The 8,816-nt window shown below is 45.5% G+C and overlaps 1 pseudogene; it reads right to left on the minus strand.

Annotated features, from left to right (window-relative positions):
- Positions 1-3,651: 3,651 nt before the first annotated feature.
- LOC115932945 (PRAME family member 10-like) lies at positions 3,652-6,614 on the minus strand (annotated as a pseudogene).
- Between the last annotated feature and the right edge of the window lie 2,202 nt (positions 6,615-8,816).

The following is an 8,816-nucleotide window of genomic DNA, read 5'->3' on the forward strand; positions in this document are numbered from 1 at the left end:
AAGGAAAGGATTTTGTAAGACGTTAGTGCACAAGTTGAGCAATGTGGTTCCTGTCACAATATTTTTATTGATTTATTTATTTTATTCATTTATTTTTTGAGATGGAGTCTCGCTGTTTCACCAGTCTGGAATGCAGTGCCACGATCTCAGCTCACTTCGACCTCTGCCTCCCCGGTTCAAGCAATTTTCCTGCCTTAGCCTCCTAAATAGCCAGGACTACAGGTGCATGCCACTACACCTGGCTAATTTTTTGTATTTTTAGTAGAGACGGGGTTTCACCATGTTAACTAGGATGGTCTCAATCTCCTGACTTCGTGGTCTGCCCGCTTTGGCCTCTCAAAGTGCTGGGATTACAGGCCTCAGCCACCATGCCTGGTCAGTTCACATCAAAATTTAAGAGGTATTCAATTGCATATGAAAATTGTAGGCAAAGTTTATTTCTTTTTCTTTAAAGCATTAATTTATTTATAATGTATTTATTTATTAATTTTTTTTTGAGATGGAGTTTCACTCTTGTTTTCCAGGCTGGAGTGCAATGGTGCGATCTCAGCTCACTGCAACCTCTGCCTCCCGGTTCAAGTGATTCTCCTGCCTCAGTCTCCCAGTTAGCTGGAATTACAGGCACAGGCCACCACACACAGCTAGTTTTTGTATTTTTAGTAGAGACAGAGTTTCACCATGTTGCCCAGGCTGGTCTGGAACTCCTGACCACAGGTGATGCACCCACCTCGGCCTCTGAAAGTGCTGAGATTACAGGCGTGAACCACCGTGCCCGGCCCACACTCATCACTTTTAATACTTTCTACATCACATGAGGAAGAAGAGCAGAAACACTTGAGTACTTCATGAAGGTCAAGGTTGGTATGAGTTTGGTTTCTAATATGATCAATTTCTGCTTCTAGGGAAACAAGCATTTCAGGTTAAGGAAGGTCAGGAAACTCTAGGGTTTTCTCTCCCTCCAGAGAAAGCTTTACGCATCACCTTAACGGAGAAAGCAAATCTCATCCCCGTGTTGTCACTTAATAAAAAGCCATACTTTCCTAAAAATGGTCCAAATGTCATTTGGACTGCTTGAAACACAGGAATTTTCTGAACTTCATGTGAAACCCCTCCTCAGAAATATTTTCCTTTCTCCAAGGGATTTGCTGATATATTGGCTGTAAACTGGATATGGCAGCCCTGGTTTCCACCAATTCTGTACCTAAGTCTGCAATGATCTTAATCTCACCTTCTCCATTTTTATTTAAGGCTATTATAGAAAACAATTTACCAGGGAGTTATTTTAAATTCCATCAATATGGAGACATCAGAAATGTCGTCTAGCCAGATGTGGTGGCTCATGCCTGTAATCCCAGCACTTTGGGAGGCTGAGGTGGGGGAATAACCTGAGGTTGGGAGTTAGAGACCAGCCTAACCAACATGGAGAAACCCTGTCTCTACTAAAAATACAAAATTAGCCAGCTGTGGTGGTGCCTGAATGTAATCCCAGCTACTTGGGAGGCTGAGGCAGGAGAATCACTTGAACTCGGGAGGTGGAGGCTGCAGTGAGCTGAGATCCCACCATTGCACTCCAGCCTGGGCAACAATAGTGAAACTCTACCTCAAAAAAAAAAAAAAAAAAAAAGGCAGAAAAGTAAAGAAAAACAAAAAAGAAATGTCCTCTAATGTGAACAACCTCTGGGACAAAAGCATTCTGTCCAATAGAGACCTGGTGCATAGGTGGACAATTTTCATTCCAATGGCCTGTTTCAAAGGTGGCAGCCAACTCTAGCAGGGTTTCTGTGTTTACACCAAACTGGATTTGAGTTTTAATAGTAAGGGGTTCTCCCCCATAAAAAACCAACAGAAAATAATGGATGCTATGAAGAATATGGAGAAATGAGAACCCTGGTACAACATTGGTAGTTATGTAAATTCGTACAGCTACTAAGGAAAGCAGTATGGAGTTTCCTCCAAAAAATAAAAATAGGATTACCATATAAACCATAAATCCCACTGCTGGATATATATCCAGAAAAAAAAAAAAGAAATATATCCAGGAGATATCTACACTACCATGTTGGTCAGGCTGGTCTCGAACTCCTGACCTCAAGTAATCCACCTGCCTCAGCCTCCCAAAATTCTGGGATTACCGGCATGAGCCACTGCACTCAGCCTGCACTCTCCTATTTATTGCAGCACTATCCACAATAGCCAAAATTTGGAATCAACATAATTGTCCATCAGCAGATGAATGGATCAAGAAAATGTGGTAAATATACACAACAGAATATCATTGAGCCGTAAACATGAAGGAAATCCAGTCATCTGCGACAACATGGAAGGAAGTGGAGGGCGTTATGTTGAGTGAAGTAAGCCAGATACAGAAAGACAAACATGGCATGTTCGCACTCATATTTGGGAATTAAAAAACACGAAACTTAAAAATAGTAAAATGACAGTTATCAGAAGCTAGGAAGGGTACTGGGAAATAGAGAATAAGAAGGGGATGGTTAATGGGAACAAAAACACAGACAGGAATAAGATCTAGGGTTTAGTAGCACAATAGGGCAACTCATGTTGACAATAGTTCATAGTAAATTTCTACATAATTAAAACAATGGAATTGGAATGTTGCTAGCAGAAAGAAATGATAAATTCTTGAGATGGTGGATATGCCAGTTACCATGATTTGAATATTACACATTTTATGCTTGTATCAGAATATCAGGCCAGGTGCAGTGGCTCATGTCTACAATCCAAGCACTTTGGGAGGCTGAGGCAAGTGCTTTTCCTGAGGTCAGGGGTTCGAGACCACACTGGCCAACATGGTGAAACCCCCTTTCTACTGAAAATACAAAAATTAGCCAGGTGTGGTGGCGGTTCCCTGTAGTCCCAGCTACTCAGGAGGCTGAGGCAGGAGAGTTGCTTGAACCCAGGAGGGTGATTTCTAGAGACTTCTGATACATAAATGTCTAAAACAGGTTGATCAATCATGGAAGACACCAGAAAGTTTCCATTCAGGTTCCATTTATTTTTGACATTTTTAAATAACCATCCTTGTGGTGGTAACTCCTGCATCAGTCTAGAACTTCAGGCTCCATTTCTGAGTCTAGAACACAGGTCCCTGAAGGCCTCATTGATTCCAAGTCAGCATTTTTACCCCGTCCTGCCCCCAGCTGAGTCACCTTTGTTTTTCCACTCACGGTGAGCAGGTGCCTGAAACACACAGCTGTGTGCTTCCTTTAAGAAACGGCTGACGGGGCCCGGCCGCACACACTTGTAAACCTGGCACTGTGGAAGGCCAAGGCGGTCAGATCACTTGAGGTCAGGAGTTAGAGGCCAGCCTCCGCCAACATCGTGAAACCCTGTCTCTACTAAAAATACAAAAATTAGCTGGGCTTGGGGCGCACACCCATAACACCAGTTACTTGGGAGGCTGAGGCAGGAGAATGACTTGAACCCAGGAGGTAAAGCTTGCCATGAGCTGAGATTGTGCCACTACACTTCATCCTGAGGGACAGAGTGAGACTCTGTCTCAAAAACAAAATAAAATAAAATAAAAATATAAAAAATTAAAGTAAATTAAAATAAAAAAATGCACCCATGTACAAGATTTTAGTTCTCAAGTGTCCGGAAGAAAGCTTATCCATCCCACTAACCAGGCCTTCCCTAGGAGCAAAGGTGGAACTCCAGTTTCTCAGATGGCCATGAGCCACAGGAAGGGCAGGGGGTGGGACCAAAGAAGATCCTCTTGTTCTGCCTGACTTCCCTGAGTGTACGCATGAGCTCAGCGTGAATTGGGGCGAGGATCTCCCGATTGGCGTGACCCCTGTTGTCAAGACACTCCAGAGGGGTAGGATACATGTCCAGGCCTAACTTGCTCAGCCCGCCTGTGTGACACAGCAGGTCTTTCAGAGCATTCATGGAGGTCTCATTTCCATGAAAGTAGAAGGTGGTGAGCTGGGAACTGTGGCTCAGGGCAGGCAGAGGGACCCTGAGTTGGGGGTCCTGGATCCGACAGTTCTCTAAGATGAGGGTCTTGAGAGTAGCAGCAACTTTCTCCAGCAGAACTCCAAGTGGCTGAAGATGGGTGGTCCACATTAGGATATGAATCAGATGCAGCTCCTTTAGCTGACTGAGGCTTGGGTACTGAAACAGACACTCCATGTCCCGATCAGTTAGGTAAGCATGACTGAATGTAAAGGCCCCAAAGGGGTTCTTGAGGCACCTGGGGAGAGCAAGAAGTTAGTTATGGGCAATGGTGCCAGTTAGAGGAGGGGGGTGGGAAATCATCTCAATGGTAAACTTGAAGTGGGCATTGAGTAATTCTGCACCTTACTACCACACAGGTGTTATAGTAACTGCAATGGGGAAGCCTGTTTCACCCAAGCACAAGTTTGTTCCCATCATCAGATGATGGTCTGCGTGCAAGGTGCTGCCTGATGAAGACTCAGATCATTCAGGGGCAGCTCTATTTTAGGCTCAGTCCTTTCAGCCTCGCTTGTGTGATTGGTGCCACTCTCACACCTACTCCCTCACCCTCCATCCCAGAAGCATGCACTTCCAGTATCAATTACCTTTCCTGGAGTTCAAAACAACCTTTCACAGACAGGGAATTACAGACAGGATCATTGGTGTTTATTAAGCTGCTGAGGACAGAGCTTCTACTGTGAAATGCACAGGTTTCATGCACTTTCCCTTCTTCTTTTTCTTTTCTTTTCTTTTCTTTTTTTTTTGGACACAGTGTCTCACACTGTAACTTAGGCTGGAGTGCAGTGGCACAATCTTAGCTCACTGCAGCCTTCACTTCCCTTGCCTCAGCCTCCCAAGTAGCTGGGATTACGGGTGGCTGTCACCATGCTCAGCTAAATTTTGTATTTTTAGTAGAGATAGGGATTCACTGTGTTGGCCAGGGTGGTCTGAAACTCCTGCCCTCGTGATCTGCCTGCCTCAGCCTTCCAAAGTCCTGGGATTACAGGCATGAGACATCGCACCAGACTGCACTTTCCCTTCTTTCATACCCTCCTCTTTATGAAGAATACGTTTTCATCATATTAACTTTATACACACTTCCTAAGGAGGAATTCACAAATGCACCTTCACTAGATCTGAATCCCCAACTAACTAGCTCCCTACACATCTCTCTCTGTAGCATCTATCCCAGGCCATCCCTCTGCCCTTATTTGAGTGGTCTTGTGATACCAACTTCAGGATATAGAGCACTGAACAGCTTAATGAGTTGACATTCTAGCATCCCATTCCCTGTGACATCCCCAGTGGATGGCACACAATAGATGCCCACTAATGTTTACTGTGAAAAAGAACAAAAGTCTGTGTTATGGTCTGCAGAGAAAGCCCACCATCGTTTCCTACCTGAGCGGGTGCTCCAGGTGCTCTTTGATATTGCTGACCTTTCTTATGTAATGCATCTGGGGGTAGTACAGGCAGAGGAATGGACAATCCAAGCCAGGAATGAACTGCCATTGGTCGCTCACGTATAACTCAGGCTCATAACCGAAGGCTAAAAAGTTTGGGAAGATTGCTCATCTGGCTCAGGTAAGGGGCAAACTTTCCCATTTTATTGAGAGAGCACTTTTTCCAGACTTCCAACTCCTGGATACTGTCTGGGTATATCCTTTCCAACAGATTTCTGAACCTTCAAGTTGGCATTGAGTAATTCTGCACCTTACTACAACACAGGTGCACTAGGCCTCTTCTGTAGTGGATCCACCTTCAGAGGTAGCTCAGGCATTCATCCTGTGTACTTTCCTTTAGGCAGAGGTCTATGAACACCTTCAAGGGCTGGCGCTCTCCCATCTTTGGACAGTCCTCCACTGTCTGCCTCTTACTCATGGCCTCTGGGGAGCAGGGGAGGACCCTGACTCCAGACCATACGGTCCAGAAATTCTCATCAACATCCCTTAAATCCAGCACTTCAAGTTTCCACCTCCTGTGAGTAACATTGGGGAAAATCTCAGAATGTAGGCAAGGACCGACCCTTGACCTGAACTTTCACTCCACATCCAGTACATGAGTCAGCTGCTCCTGTCCCAGTGCTCCTCCTTCTGTCTTTTCTCCATCCCGTTCCCACTTGGATTCTGCGTGGTACCCACTTCTAGTACATTTACCTTCTGCTGGGAGGAAGCAGGTTCCTGTTTCCTCAGTTGACCCTGTATGGTGAGCAGTCCTTTTCCAGAGGATCTGGGCAACGGCCAAGGCCTCTCATGGGCACCATCAGAAGCCTCTGAGCCACCCTAGCTCCCACACTCTGCCACTCCTCCTGAGCCAGCTGTCCCTTCCCTGGATGCCTGGACCCTTCCGACCAGGCCACCTGAGTCACCTCACCTAAGGCAAACCTTCTGGGACACTAGTGTATCAAGTCCCTTCAGCACAGCTTGCAAGGTCTCCAGATGAGGTGTCTTCATCAGGGATCCCAGAGGGAGATGAAGGGAGGGCCAGGCCTGTACCATCAGCTTCAGGGCCTCACAACATCTCATGCTGAAGACCTCCATGAACATCAGAGGGGAGACCTCCCTGGGCAGCTAGTCCAGGGTGAAGATAGTCAAGAACTGGTTCCTCAGCAGGCTCTGCCCTGCCAGCTCCAGGAGTCTGGATGGGGACTGGAGGCTCATTCTGACAAATCTGCAAGGAAAAACTCTACAGCACAATCCAGCAAAAAGGCAAGTTCCTCAGGCCAATCCCCTGCAACCCCCAATTCTCCCAGGGCCAAAGTCATTTCTCTAGCGTGTGTGAAAGAGCCCTCAGTTTACTCCAGTTCCTTTCTGCAATAAGTGGCCACAGAGACATAGTTCTACCCTTCTGGTACCATGAAGAATGTGTCCCAACTTCTAAAGAGCAGGGAAGATCCCTCCTAGTCCATGAATTATTAGCCACTGATCCACTAAACTCATAGCACTGGCAAATGTTACCGAGGATCTCTGAAGCTCAGATCTCATACCCAGCTAATCTTTTATTTTTTGACTTTTTGTAAAGACAGTGGGTTTCACTATGTTGTCCAGGCTGGTCTTGAACTCCTAGACTCAAACAATCCACCCACTTTGGCCTCCCAAAGTGCTGGGATTGTAGGTATGAGCCTCTGCCTGGTCTCATTATTGAAAATTTCAGCGAGAAGCTTTGAAAGCTATGTGACAGTGTTATGCATCATTGGCAAGACACAGATGTTTCCAATACACACCTCTCACACATATTCAAAATGAACCACTTTGGCTGTGTGCAGTGACTCACACCTGTAATCCCAGCACTCTGGGAGGCAGAGGCAGGTGGATTATCTGAGGTCAGGAGTTTGAGACCAGCCTGGCCAACATGGTAAAACCCTACCTCTACCAAAATTACAAAAATTAGACAGGTGCAGTGGTCTGTGCCTATAATCCAAGCTACTAGGGAGGCTGAGGCAGGAGGATCGCTTGAACCCAGGAGGCAGAGGTTGCAGTGAGCTGACAATACTCCACTGCACTCCAGCCTGTGAAATAGGCTAGATTCAAAAAAAAAAAAAAAAAAAAAGAAAGAAAAGAGAGAGAGAGAACTACATTTGATTCGACTTCTTAAACTCTACCCAGTTAATCCTGATTGGATTTTTGGCTTTCTTCCAGATTAACTGATTGAATTAGATATTCATCCATGAAAGTGAAAGATTTAGGGATAGGGTGAAAGTCCAGGAGTCATTCACTGATTCCCTCCACAAACATGGAGGTTTACTAATATGTGTCCTTCATAGTCCTGAGTGTGAGATAGGGAAGTGTTGACTCTCTTCCTGATATTAGACAGAAAGAAAGAAAACTTGAAAGTATCTTTGTTGAGGGATCCTTGGCCACATCAAATTTATCAAAATATTTCAGAGTTAAAACAGTTTTCAAAGACGGAGTTGACAGTCCCCAAGAAAACACAATAGAAATCTTCATGTATCCAATGATCACCTGCATGGTATAATCTAATTTTTTTTGGTGTGGGTGAAGCAGAGTCTCACTTTGTTGCCCAGGCTGGAGTGCAGCGGCTCCATCTCAGCTCACTGTAACCTCCGCCTCTGAGATTCAAGCAATCCTCATGCTTCAGCCTTCCACGTAGCTGGGATTACAGGCATGCACCCCCACAGCCATGTCTCCATTCGGGAGGAAGAATTACAGTGAGGATGTGATTGGTTTAAAATTAAGGTCAAAGATTCTCTTTGGTTAAGGTTTTTTGTTTGTTTGCTTTTGTTTTTGTTTTTGTTTTTAGCAGGCTCTTACTCTGTTGCCCAGGCTGGAGTACAGCAGTGGTGTGAGCATGGCTCACTGCAGCCTCAATCTTCTGGGCTCAAGTGATTCTCCCATGTCAGCAAACCAAATAGCTGGGAATACAGATGCATGCTACCCTGCCTGGCAAATTAAAAGATATATATATTTTGTAGAGGCTGACCACCATTGGCTCACGGCTGTCATTCCAGCACTTTGGGGGGCTGAGGCAGGAGGATCACTTGATGTCAGGAGTTTGAGAGCAACCTGGCCAGCATGGTGAAACCCCACCACTACTAAAAATACAAAAATTAAGCAGGCATGGTGGCAGAGGGATGTAATACCAGCTACTCAGGAATCTGAGGCATGAAAATTGCTTGAGCCTGGGAGGAAGAGGTTGCAGTGAGTTGAGCTCTTGCAACTGCACTCCAGCCTTGGCAACAGGGTGAGACTCCATCCCCCCTTCAAAAAAAGAATGTTTTGTAGAGATGTGTTTTTGCCATGTTGCCCAGGTTGGTCTCAAACCCCTGGGCTCAAATGATCCTCCCGCTTTGGCCTCCCAAGGTGTTGAAGTTATGGGCATGGGTCATTGCTCCCATCAAGAAT

Source organism: Gorilla gorilla, chromosome 1 (assembly GCF_029281585.2).
Source record: "Gorilla gorilla gorilla isolate KB3781 chromosome 1, NHGRI_mGorGor1-v2.1_pri, whole genome shotgun sequence".
Lineage (NCBI taxonomy): Eukaryota > Metazoa > Chordata > Mammalia > Primates > Hominidae > Gorilla > Gorilla gorilla.